Here is a 13,286-nt window from a genome sequence, read left to right as displayed (position 1 = left end):
ACCTTCCCGGCAGGCTGATATCTTCCATAATAGAATACATCGTCGTGCCCCTTTGAATAGCTCCACGAGCTCCTCCATACCTCCTGGAGGAGAGGCGGATGGCCATAAAGCCTTGGCAACACTCCGCATTGCTTGTCGAACTCACTCATGCATCTGGGACAGCTCTTGTAGCAGGTCGCCTTGAGATCCAGACATTTCCTCTTCGGGACGACCAGTCAGCATACCTGCAGACATAAATCTGTCAGTTCCTGCCCTCGCCGAATTATAGGGAGGCAAGTTTGAAAAGCATACTGAATATGTTGCCATGTAACCTCCTATTCTCCTTGACGGCGTCAGCTACCTGGGCTCGAACATCTTTTAGTTCTTCGCCCAGTTGCGTATGGGAATCCTGCAGCTTGTTCTTTTCCTCCCTGACCCGCGTCAGCACACATTTGCCTGTTGTCGGGGATATAACCCGCGGTATAAACCGCCGGAGGTATGACCCGGCTGGAGCTTGCCGACTCACTGGCGACCCGCTTGGACCTGGCGGTTTATGATTCATGGAGACCCGGCGGGCGGGTCAGATGGACGACAAGGCCCAAGGCCCAGTAAGCTGGTTCATGCGATGGTGGGCCGGCTTAAGAGGAAAGCGTAAGGAATATTCCCTTACAAAGGAAGCAAGACTAGGACTCCACTTGTAATAGAGTAATCCTAATCCTACTAGGACTAGTCATGTAACCCGCCCCTTCAACATATATAAGGAGGAGCAGGGCACCCCAAAAGAGGACAAGCAACAAGCAATAATCTCTAGGGCTAGACACAATTAGGGACGCCGGCTTATACGGCGACTCCCTCGTGATGATAATGAGACCTAGCCACATATAGCATGTAGGGCTATTTTCGGATGATGTTTCCCGGGGTCCGAAGCTGTCTAAATCTTTGTCTTGTGTTGCGTCTCTCGATTCCGCTCAACCCTTCTCAAGCTACTACAAAGATGCGTTGGCCTCACGACTAAGTCCTCACACTAGGACATCTGCCATGACAATTCCACGACAGTTGGCGCCCCCCGTGGGGCCTGCGCACGGTGGTGTTGAGTTCTTGGAGGGATCTTTTTCAAGGATCGAAAAGCTCGCGATTGGACAGATGAAGGAGAGCCGGCATAGAGCACTCGCGCAGGATAACCCGGTATATATGAGCTTAAAAGGTCCAAGAAAAATTATGGCTATGATTAGTTTGTTATCGTAAGTCGCCGAGACCAAAAGAAAGTCGATCTTCATTGTTGCATCATCCTATAGGGGCATACATTGTTTAATTAAACTGATGGGTCACCAATCGTAAAAGTGTGCGAGTCCCAAAGAAACTTTCATAGCAACGGCAGCAGCCCACGTGAGAATCAATCAGCAAGTCACATCAATACCAAGCAACCAGTATGTCAAGGCATCCTTTGATGAAGCGACTCCGAGGGCTATCCACCGTGGCAAAAAGTGTATAAGTCGGCGTCAAGTTAAACATCGATGGTACGACCGTTCACAAAAAGTGTAGTCAGGCACGGGATTGAACTTGTCGAGATTAATTGGAGTAGATCAGATCAACTACTGCTGGTACTTGTATTTGTGTACAGAAAGAAAGAGGGCAGCCGGCATGCGAAGATCCTGATTCCAACATGGAAAATAAAAAAAAGGGAAAGGAAAATTGACCTCTACCTGGAGATGAAGACAACCACGACTGGGAGTCAACGGCCACGACTCGAATTCATCGCGACGAGTAGCCTTGGGCTTCCCATGAGCCACCACTGGAGCGCCTCCGCCGCCGTTTTTGCGGCCGGCCTCAGCTACTGCCATTACACCGCCCCGGATTACTCCGCCATCACGGGCCCGTCGTCTTCGCCTCCTCCGAGCCACCGTCGCGCCTGGATTCCTACGAGCCGCTCCTCCTCACTCTTGCGTGAGCTCGCCCCTGTGGCCTGGCAGTGGCCTCACCTTCTGTTGCAGGTCGCCATGCCTCTCCGCTGGTCTCCGTCTCTACTGCAGCCCGGTACCTCCACATCGCGTTCTTTCACGACGAGCCAGTTTTCGCCGTCATCATCTGCAAGAGCCGCCGTCCGGGTCTTGAATCTGACCTTCACCTGCGGCTACATGAGACGCCGCCCTGATGGATTGCCGAGCCACCATTGCGCCTGGTTTTCGCAGTGAGCCGCCCCTGCCGGTCCCCCGAGATGCCTCGGATGCCTCCACCTCACTTCAACCAATCGACGTTGCAGAGGCACCTCGAGTTAGCCATCCTCTCTAACATGCTGCAATACATCTCTGCTCCTCTGCCATTCCGCGCTGAGTTACAGGACCGGCCCTCCGCTCCTCCGCTGTTCTGAGTCGACACCGCTGCCTTGCTTTATCTACGCAAGGGCCGCCGGCCGCCGTCGTCACCTCCGTGTTAGTTCTGCCCTCCGCTTCTGCCGCGCGTGACCGTAGCCTCGCGCTGAGCCGCCTTAGAGGTCAGGATGCTCTGTTCCTCCACACAGAGGCCGCTACCGGCTTGCCTCGCACTGGCGTTGCCTCCACCGGCCCTTGCATCCCTCTACCATCACGCCATCATGTTGCGCGCCTGCTTCCACTGTCGGGTCAGTGGACACACCCCAAGCCGCCGCGTTCGTCTTTGAACCGCCACTACTGAACCCCTAAGCCGCCACAACCTTGCGGTGCATTGAGTGCCGCTTCCCAGCGCCTCGCTTGTGCTGAGCCGGGGTACTGTTCTATGGAGGTAACCGGTCCAAGTGGCAGGACCTGCTGATTCAAGTACCAAGGCTGCAGCTGGAGATGCCAGTAGCAAGCTACGTGTGCATGTGTGCAATATCAAATAGCAAATCATGCCAAAAGAAAAAGGGAGCAAGCCCTCACATAGAGAAACAAGCTAAAGGACTCACGATCTAAGCTAAATCACACACACACACACAAAAAGTGTGCTAGTGGTTGATGAGAATGACCCACTCCAAAATTTGATGGATTGGTGGTTTGTTGGTAATACGTCTCCGTCGTATCTACTTTTCCAAACACTTTTGCCCTTGTTTTGGACTCTAACTTGCATGATTTGAATGGAACTAACCCGGACTGACGCTGTTTTCAGCAGAATTGCCATGGTGTTATTTATGTGCAGAAACATAATTTCTCGGAATGACCTAAAACTCCAGGAGATTATTTTTGGAAATAATAAAAAATACTGGCAAAGAATCAAGGCCAGGGGGCCCACACCCTAGCCACGAGGGTGGGGGGCACGCCTGCCCCCCTGGGCGTGCCCCTTGCCTCATGGGCCCCCTGGAGCTCCACCGACCTCAACCTTTACTCCATATATTTGTGTTCGGGGAGAAAAAAATAAAGGAGAAGGGTTCATTGCGTTTTACGATACGGAGCCGCCGCCAAGCCCTAAACTCTCTCAGGAGAGCTAATCTAGAGTCCGTTCGGGGCTCCGGAGAGGGGAATCCATCGCCATCGTCATCATCAACCATCCTCCATCACCAATTTCATGATGCTCACCGCCATGCATGAGTAATTCCATCATAGGCTTGCTGGACAGTGATGGGTTGGATGAGATTTATCATGTAATCGAGTTAGTTTTGTTAGGGTTTGATCCCTAGTATCCGCTATGTTCTGAGATTGATGTTGCTATGACTTTGCTATGCTTAATGCTTGTCACTAGGGCCCGAGTGCCATGATTTCAGATCTGAACCTATTATGTTTTCATGAATATATGTGAGTTCTTGATCCTATCTTGCAAGTCTATAGTCACCTACTATGTGTTATGATCCGGCAACCCTGAAGTGACAATAATCGGGACCACTTCCGGTGATGACCGTAGTTTGAGGAGTTCATGTATTCACTATGTGTTAATGCTTTGGTCCGGTACTCTATTAAAAGAAGGCCTTAATATCCCTTAGTTTTCGCTAGGACCCCGCTGCCACGGGAGGGTAAGACAAAAGATGGCATGCAAGTTCTTTTCCATAAGCACGTATGACTATATTCGGAATACATGTCTACATTACATTGATGAATTGGAGCTAGTTCTGTGTCACCCTAGGTTATGACTGTTACATGATGAACCACATCCGGCATAATTCTCCATCACTGATCCATTGCCTACGAGCTTTCCATATATTGTTCTTCGCTTATTTACTTTTCCGTTGCTATTGTTATCATCACTACAAAACACCAAAAATATTACTTTTGCTATCGTACCTTTTGCTACTGTTACCACTACTATCATATTACTTTGCTACTAAACACTTTGCTGCAGATATTAAGTTATCAAGGTGTGGTTGAATTGACAACTCAGCTGCTAATACTTGAGAATATTCTTTGGCTCCCCTTGTGCCGAATCAATAAATTTGGGTTGAATACTCTACCCTCGAAAACTATTGCGATCCCCAATACTTGTGGGTTATCAAGACTAGAGGGGGGTGAATGGGCGATTTTTATGAAAGTCTTCAAAACGTGGAAGTTATGAAGACAAATGATAGAAATAAACCTATCACCCTGCAGCGGAAGGTAGACTACACTAGGCAAGCCATAGTCAAGTATTCAATAGAGTGAAAGCACAATGACTAATAGCTGCAATGTAGTAAGGATCAGGTAGGAAGATATTGTGAAGCCACACAGAACACGCAGTCACTCAGTGAAGACAAAAGATAGTGCGAACATACAATGACTTCACAAGGAGTAACAGTAAGTAAAGGGAAGGGAAGATGAAACCAGGGACTCGCTGAAGACAATGATTTGTTGGACCAGTTCCAGTTGCTGCGACAACTGTACGTCTGGTTAGGGCGGCTAGGTATTTAAACCTTAGGACACTCAGTCCCGGACACCCAGTCCTGAACACGCAGCTCAGGACACCCAGTCCTCACCTTATTCCCCTTGAGCTAAGGTCACACAGACCTCGCCCAATCACTCTGGTAAGTCTTCAAGGTAGACTCCCAAACCTTCACAGACTTCGTTCACCGGCAATCCACAATGTCTCTTGGATGCTCAGAACACGACGCCTAACCGGCTGGAGGATGCACAGTCCTCAAGTGTAATAAGTCTTCAGATCACACAAACAAGAAGACTTAAGTGATGCCTAATTCTCTTTGGCTCTGGGTGGTTAGGGCTTTATCCTCGCAAGGAATTCTCTCTCAAAGGCTTCGGGGTGGGTTGCTCTCAAACGACAAAATCCGTACTCTGAATCTGAGCAGCCAACCGTTTATGGTTGTAGGGGGTGGGCTATTTATAGCCACTTGGCAACCCGACCTGATTTGTCCGAAATGACCCTGGGTCACTAAGGAACCGACACGTGTTCCAACGGTCAGATTTCAAACTCACACGGCAACTTTACTTGGGCTTCAAGCAAAGCTGACTTGCCCGACTCTGGACAAGATTCGCTCTCAAAGTCTTCACTCGAAGACATAGGTTTTGTTTAAGCATCACTTCAGTCATTCTGACTGGTTCTCTTGGACCCCACTTAACAGTACGGTGGTTCCTATGACTCAACATAGAAGAAAGAGAACTACGGAAGATCTAAGTCTTCGAGCTCCATAGGCTTCATGTGGTGTCTTCTCTTGTCATAGTCTTCAATGTGAATATCTTCATATACCACCTTTGACTTCAATGTCTTCATACATTTTTAGGGGTCATCTCTGGTAGGAAAACCGAATCAATGAGGGACTTCTACCTGTGTTATCCTGCAATTCTCACAAACACGTTAGTCCCTCAACTAGGTTTGTCGTCAATACTCCAAAACCAACTAGGGGTGGCACTAGATGCACTTACAATCTCCCCCTTTTTGGTGATTGATAACAAACTAGTTGAAGTTTTCAACGGGGAATATAATCTGTGAAATTGTAAAGGATAAGGAATTGTCTTCATAAGTTGCAAGGGCTCCCCCTGAAGATGTGCATATAAGTAATTTGCTTTTGGAATGCAAATGCACATGGCAGGTTGTACTTGTGGAGATCCACTTCAACTTATGATGACAATCCACTATGCATGTGAAAGTATATGAAGATAATGACATGCACAATGGAAAATGGACGTCTGCAGAATGATCTAAGTGCGGAATTTATCATCGCACATGCGGAATTTATCATCGCAACACAAGGTGGCAGATAAGTAGCAGACGACCATCGAGTTTAAGTGTTACAACTCAAAGAACCAAATGTAGCAAAACGAGAGTTGTAAGCATGAAGCAAAATATAAAGCACCCGCCCATATGGGCCCGCTTGAAGACTATAATCCTCATATGCTTCTCCCCCTTTTGTCAGTAAGGACCAAAGAGGTTTGAAGACATAGAGCATCTACTCGTTCCCATGAGGAGTAGGTGAAGCAGCAGGGTCGTTGGTGGTGTTTGGCGGTGCTGAAGAGCTTGGAGCAGAGTCAAAGCGTGCTGAAGGAGGTGGCGGTGAAGTAGCATCATGTTCATCCTCGATCACTCTGGCAGTCACAGTTGCAGCAGAGGAAGAGAACTCAGAGTCTTCAAGGGATGGAGTTCGTCGCAGCACTGCCCTTCGAGGAGGTGTGGAGTCAAACTTGAATCGCTCAGTGAAGCCATCCTCTTGAAGATCATCTTCAGAACACATTAGCGTTAGCCCTTTCCATGTGCGGCGAGAGGTTTCATGGGCAACAAAAGCATTCTTGGTGGCAAGATTGCGAATGCGATTAACATCCACCAAGAGGCTTTGCATCTGACGCTTCAGCCAGTCATGATGCCTATCCTGTTTCTGATGAAGAGCCACAAGAAGCTCTCGGTCGTTGAGAACACGAGTGCGCTTCTTGGGTCGTGGAGCAGTTGTACTGTTAGTGGCTTCAGTGAGAGCAGGATGCGGTGCACGTGTAGTGCCAGCCAACGGATACACACGAGTTACGGCTTCCACGCCTTCAACGTTCTGAGTGAAACTTTGATGCTCTGCATTCTTAAGACTGAGAGGTTCCTTGGTAGGCTCAGGATAGATGGCTTCAATCGACATATCCACATCAGGCAGAAAAATCCGATGATTGCGAGCAGATGGATGATATGAGATAGTGGAGTGAAGTTTGATCAACCGCATGACCCATGGGGCGTAGAACTTCAAGCCAAACAGATCAGAGCCTGATGCAGCAAGTTGGCGAATGAAGAAGTCCTGTGCATTGAAGCATTTTCCATGAAGAATATAGAAGACCAAAGTCTTCATTGCACCTTCAAGCTTGGCATGTGGAGAGTGTCCTTTGAATAGCCAGAGAGTTCACCTTATGATGTGATAAATGGTTCTTGGCAGATACTCAAGGTCTTCAATGAAGAACTCCGTGGGATAAGCAGCATCTTGGGGCAATGACTTCATCATACCGAGCATCTGACTCATATTAGGTTCAGTCTTCTGAAAGATGCTCTTAATAGCTTCACTATGAAGCTGACAGCCATGCTTGTAGAGATCGCCGGGAGTGGGCAAACCAGTGAGCTCAATGATGTCAAAGGCTTTGGCTTCGTGATGAATGTTTCCTGTCATCCACTCCAGGACCCAAGTCTTCGGATCTCTGCTATACCCGCGGATGTGAAGTGTGGCATAGAATTGGAGCAGCAACTCTTCATTCCAATGCTCTTGGTCAGTGACGAATGGCAGCAATCCAACTTCTTTGAAGCAATCCAGAGCTTCTTCCAGACAGGGCAGACCAGCTATAGCTTCAATGTCAAGACGCTTGTGGGGGAAGATGCGACCTTGATTGTATAGAATGCAGGAGTAATAGCTTCGTTGCGGATAGCTCCAGAACCGATCAGATGATATCCTTTCCCTTGAGTAGGGGTTCCTGGAGCTATTGAAGAATGTGTTGTCTGCTCTGAAGCCATTGATATTGAAGGAGCCAGGTGCTGATGCAGGACCTGGGAACCTTGGCAATCTTGGGATTGGCTTCTGTACCTGAGGCATGTGCTCAACATGATAGTCGAACTGGGGACCGGCAGCAGACTCGGGAATAGAAGTGGTGGGATCAGTGTCTTCGCTGACTTCTGGTGCTTTTGTTGGTGAGGGCTCCACGTTAGCTTTAGCCATGACAGCGTCAGTGGCTTCAGTGGTGTTGGTGGTGGCAGCCTCAAGATGTTCAACCTCCACTTGACGAGCAGGAGGATCGGTCACGATCATGTTCTCCTCGAGAACTACTTCTTGGTGGGACAGGGGAGTGGCAACTTGTGGGACTTCTTCTTCCGCGGCTGATGCAGCCGAATTGTCATCAGCAGAGACTTGAGGCCTTGGACCTTTGCGAAGCCTGCGCAATGCGGGCAACGCCTGTGGAGTTGCTGTTGGCTGGGCCTCAAAGTCTTCTTCCTCTTGTGGGCGATCAGCCCATGAAGCATCCTAAGCGATTGGCGTAAGAGGACGACCAATGCTGATGAGTTCGCTGTTCTCGAGCTAAGGAAGGACTGCACCATCTTCTACATGGTCATGTTGACCAATGTCTTCAGAAGCGATGGGATCAGCTGCTGGAAAGTCTTCAGCTTCATGAGCCTCTGTGAAACCAGGCTCATGGATTGTCAGTTGGCATTCAGCGTTAGGACGAACCATGGAAATGGGTTCAACTATCAAAGGCTCTGTGGGAGCAGCCCGATCTTTCTTCGTCTTCCTCTTCTTCTTGGAGGGGGCAATAGGAGAGGCTTTAAGATGTTCCCTCTTCCTGGCTTTAGCCTCCTCGTCTTCTTGAGCTCTGAAGCGGTTGACCGGCTTTTTGGCTTCGAGCCAGTCATTCTAGTTGGGAAGACAATGGGATCTGCTTCCTGCCTTGGTGCGTCAGGTTCAGCCGTAGCGGGCTTCTTCATCTTCTTTGCTGCCATCCTGGGGTCGATGCCAGGACGCCCAAGGGCCTTGCGCTTCTCAGCCTCATTGTAGGCCTGCACACATTTGTCAGCCAGAACCTTCATGCGCTCACGAGAACCTTGAGCTTCTGCACATTTCTTGAGAAAGGCTTCCTTGAGCTCGTGCAGCATAATCTTGAAGTTCTTCACCTCTTGCATGCTGAGCTTGGCCATATGCTTCTTGAACTGAGCCTTTTCATAGTCAATCTTTTGCTTCAGTTCAACAATGCGTTGGGCGATAGCTAACTCTGAAGCAATGGCGCCATGGAAGGCGACACTGAGGCCAATGGGTAGTTGCAGATCTTCGAAGCTGATGTTTGGCGTGTCAAACCATTCGTCAATGAAGTTCGTGGATGATTGTTACATCAAAGAGAGGCAGATCATTGAAGATTTCTGCTTCTTCTTTGCTCTTGATGAGTTGCTCAAGAGCGTCATCTGCAAGATCTTCATCACTTGATAGATCAATGGCATCATTGCGCAGAATGGCAGTAGCTATTAGCTCTTGGCCGGTGTGTGGCAGAGGCATCTTGACCTTTTGGGGCTTGGAGATGCGTGATAAGTCTTCGGACTGCACACTGTCTTTAGGAGGTGCAGTTGCCAGTGGCTTCGCCCGTGAGATTTTTGGTGAAGGGGCAGGCTTTGAAGCTTTAGGCTTCTTCAACTTCTTTGGCTTCGGCGCTGCAGGCACTTCATCTGATTCAGCGTCAGCTACAGGCTCATTCACTGCAGTCCCTTGAACATAGATATGGGTGATGAGGCCTTCAAGGTTGTAGAAAGGACCGACGACATTGGGTTCTGCATCTCGTGTGCCATCAGCCCTTGGAGCTAAGGGACCAGGGTTGAAGTCTAGTCCCAATGTCTTCTTGTTTTGCTTCGCTGAGTTCTGGGCAAACTGGAAGTTGCGCTTGAACAGAATGTCGTCACGACACCATAGTAGTGACGATGGGTGTGCATCAACAGGCTGTGGCCCACGGACCATGCAGGGATAGAAGCCTTGTTCAATGGCTTCATCTCTGGACCTGGGTTGAAGATTCTTGTATAGGATGTCTCCCCACGGTCTCTTGATGGCATTTTTCTCAGCATATTCCTAGGTTACAAATCGGTATTTGAACCATTGTTCTGCCCAATATCTTCGAATCCATTGGATTCGGGTCTTGCGCTGATTGTAATCCTCTTCAGGATCTGTCTTGTACAGTTCTGAGAGGTCATCTGGCAGATCTCTAGATGTTTCTCCACGACACTTTCTGCCACCCTTCCTTGCTGATTTCTCTGAAGCCATGAACTTTAAACTGAAAGGCTTCAACACGTTCAAAGGCTTCAAAGATTTTCGCTTGCTGGACAAACAGGAACTTGCTTCGGGAGAATTTATATGATGCTGTAAGAATTTTGCAAATGAATGCAGACTATGAGAACCAAGGGATTCTCCCACGGACATGTACCTGTGACAGCATTAAGGTGCAAGGGAAGGGGAAGAGGTCATATGCATTCTCAGAAGACTTTGAATATAAATCAGTTTAGAAGACATTGACCTCATCGTGCGAAGACATTCACTCATAGATAAGGAGTTGGTTCCAGATTTGTACGAATCTAGAGATCAGTACAAGTGAGGAATCTAACTACTTTGTGAAGTATAAGTGAATATACTAGGCATGTTATGAGATGCAGTATGAGAGAGATCTAACTTGTGTGAATAGAAACTGCTTGTGGTAGAAAGTGACAAAGCCATAGGATCAACGGTGCCGTAAAAAGGAAGTTTTGTTTACCACACTAAGAACTGCTAGACGGAGTGGAAGATGAGGCCGAGTAGTTCGATCTTCTGTGCCCTAACTTGGCGACGGAGGACACCTACGGAGAGGACGATGTCCGTGGTCGGCGTGAAGACGGTGTCGGAGAGGTTGCGGCAGCGAAGCGCTTCGTCGCCAGCGTCGTCGAGGGCTAGCGGTGGCGCTAGGGTTCGTGCGAGAGTGGAAGAAGAGATAATGACTGCCGTGAAGTGTGTATTTATAGGTACAGGGGCGGCACTGCGTTATTACACAGGTTCCCCTGGCGATTCGCATCTGAGGAACACGTGGCCATTATGCAGAATTTTGGGGTTTGTTCCACGTCCCACGCACGCCTGGATTGTCGGGTGGTCGTTCCTACTTCTCCGGGTTTCATGTGGAGGAATGAGCATTCAAAGTGGACTTAAGGTTTGTCTTTGTATCTTCTGCTGACAAGGACGCATAGAAGACATTCGACAATTTTAATAGAATGCATATGATTTGGAGAGATAGAGTTTGAGATAGATAGCATAGAGAGGTTAGGGTCCGATCACATTCACTTAGTTCAAAAGATTCAACAAGAAGATATAGCTATAAGTGAATGCTGTAGAGGACAGCACACTAGTATATATATATATAATCAACATAGTGAAGATAATCATGAAGACATGTTGAGATTGAAGCCAAACCAAATGTGAAGACATAGCAAGGTAACCCCATGAGTGAAACACTTCAAAATAGAGCATTTGGTGGTGGCGTTACCCACCGTATAGGAAGTATTAGACCCAGACACGGCGCACAATTATCGTGGCGCTCCGAAGTCAAATTCCACATTAATGTATTCACACTTAGAATGTATGTCTTCATTGATTGAAGATATACTTTACTTCGTGTGTTGCACATCTAAGTCATCAATATGCATAAGGGTTAGGATGTGTGCCTAATCACAGGACATTTGAGGATTCCAGGATATTTAGCTCACACCATAACTTGTAAAATCTCTTCTCATCCAAGGGCTTGGTGAAGATATCTGCCAATTGCTCTTCAATGTTGACGTGTATGATATCAATATCTTCCTTCACAACATGATCTCTGAGAAAGTGATGACGAATTTCAATGTGCTTTGTCTTCGAGTGCTAAACTGGGTTGTTGGCAATCTTGATGGCGCTTTCGTTGTCGTAGTAGAGTGGCACTTGCTTCAGATGAATGCCATAGTCTTTGAGCGTTTGCTTCATCCACAGAAGCTGAGCGCAGCAAGATCCAACAGCAATGTATTCAGATTCAGCAGTGGAGAGAGATACACAGTTCTGCTTCTTTGAAGACCAACATACAAGTGATCGTCCCAGAAAGTGACATGTGCTTGATGTAGACTCACGATCAACTTTGTCACCAGCATAATCAGCATCCGAGAATCCAACCAGATCAAACTCTGAGCCCTTTGGATACCATAATCCTAGAGTTGGGGTGTGAGCCAAATATCGAAGAATTCGCTTTATAGCTAAGTGATGCGACTCCTTTGGTGCCGCTTGAAATCAAGGACACATGCAAACACTAAGCATAATATCTGGCCTAGATGCACATAGATAAAGTAAAGAACCAATCATGGAGCGGTATACCTTTTGATCGAACTCTTTACCATTATCGTCAGGACCCAGATGATGCTTGGCTGGCATTGGCATCATGAAGCCTTTGCAGTCTTGCATACCGAACTTCTTCAGGCAATCTTTGAGATACTTCTCTTGAGATGTGAAGATGCCGTTGCGTTGCTGTCGTATTTGAAGACCGAGAAAGAACTTCAGCTCTCCCATCATAGACATTTGATATTGCTCTTGCATCATATATCCAAACTCTTCACTGTACAGGCTCGAGGGTCTTGTTTGAGGCCATACAGTGCCTTGTTGAGCTTGTATACCATGTCAGGATGTTTTGGATCTTCAAAGCCAGGAGGTTGTGCAACATACACTTCTTCTTCAATCTTGCCATTGAGGAAGGCGCCCTTCACATCCATTTGATAAAGAAGTATGTTGTGATGATTTGCATAGGCCAGCAGTATGCGTATGGCTTCAAGTCTAGCCACAGGAGCAAATGTTTCATTGAAGTCAATGCCTTCCACTTGAGTATATCCTTGAGCAACGAGACGAGCTTTGTTTCTGACAACTTGACCATGCTCATCTTGCTTGTTGCGGTATATCCATTTGGTGCCTATTATGTTGTGCTTCCGAGGATCGGGACACTTGACCAGTTCCCATACATTATTTAGCTCAAACTGTTGAAGCTCGTCTTGCATAGCTTGAATCCATTCAGGTTCCATGAAGGCTTCTTCAACTTTCTTGGGTTCTGTTATTGAGACGAATGCGAAGTGCCCACATAAATTTGCTAGCTGAGTTGCCCTTGAACGAGTGAGTGGACCGGGTGCATTGATCCTATCAATTATTCTTTCAATCTGCACTTCATTAGCAACGCGAGGATGTACAGGGCGAAGATTTTGCTCTTGCTGATCATTGTCGTTGTTAGAAGGAATGTCTTCAGGCTGAGCATTGTCTTCATGTTGATCAGGTGCTGAGATGATAAGTTCTTCTTCAGGATGAGCTTCAGAAGGTATAATTTCTCCAGTTCCCATTAGCTTGATTGATTCACTGGATGGAACTTCATCTAGCACATTTGGCAGTTGCTCTCTTTGTGAACCGTTGGTCTCATCGAACCGCACAT

Source organism: Triticum dicoccoides, chromosome 7A (genome assembly GCF_002162155.2).
Source record: "Triticum dicoccoides isolate Atlit2015 ecotype Zavitan chromosome 7A, WEW_v2.0, whole genome shotgun sequence".
In the NCBI taxonomy this organism is placed as follows: domain Eukaryota; kingdom Viridiplantae; phylum Streptophyta; class Magnoliopsida; order Poales; family Poaceae; genus Triticum; species Triticum dicoccoides.
This window is presented reverse-complemented; position numbering follows the sequence as displayed.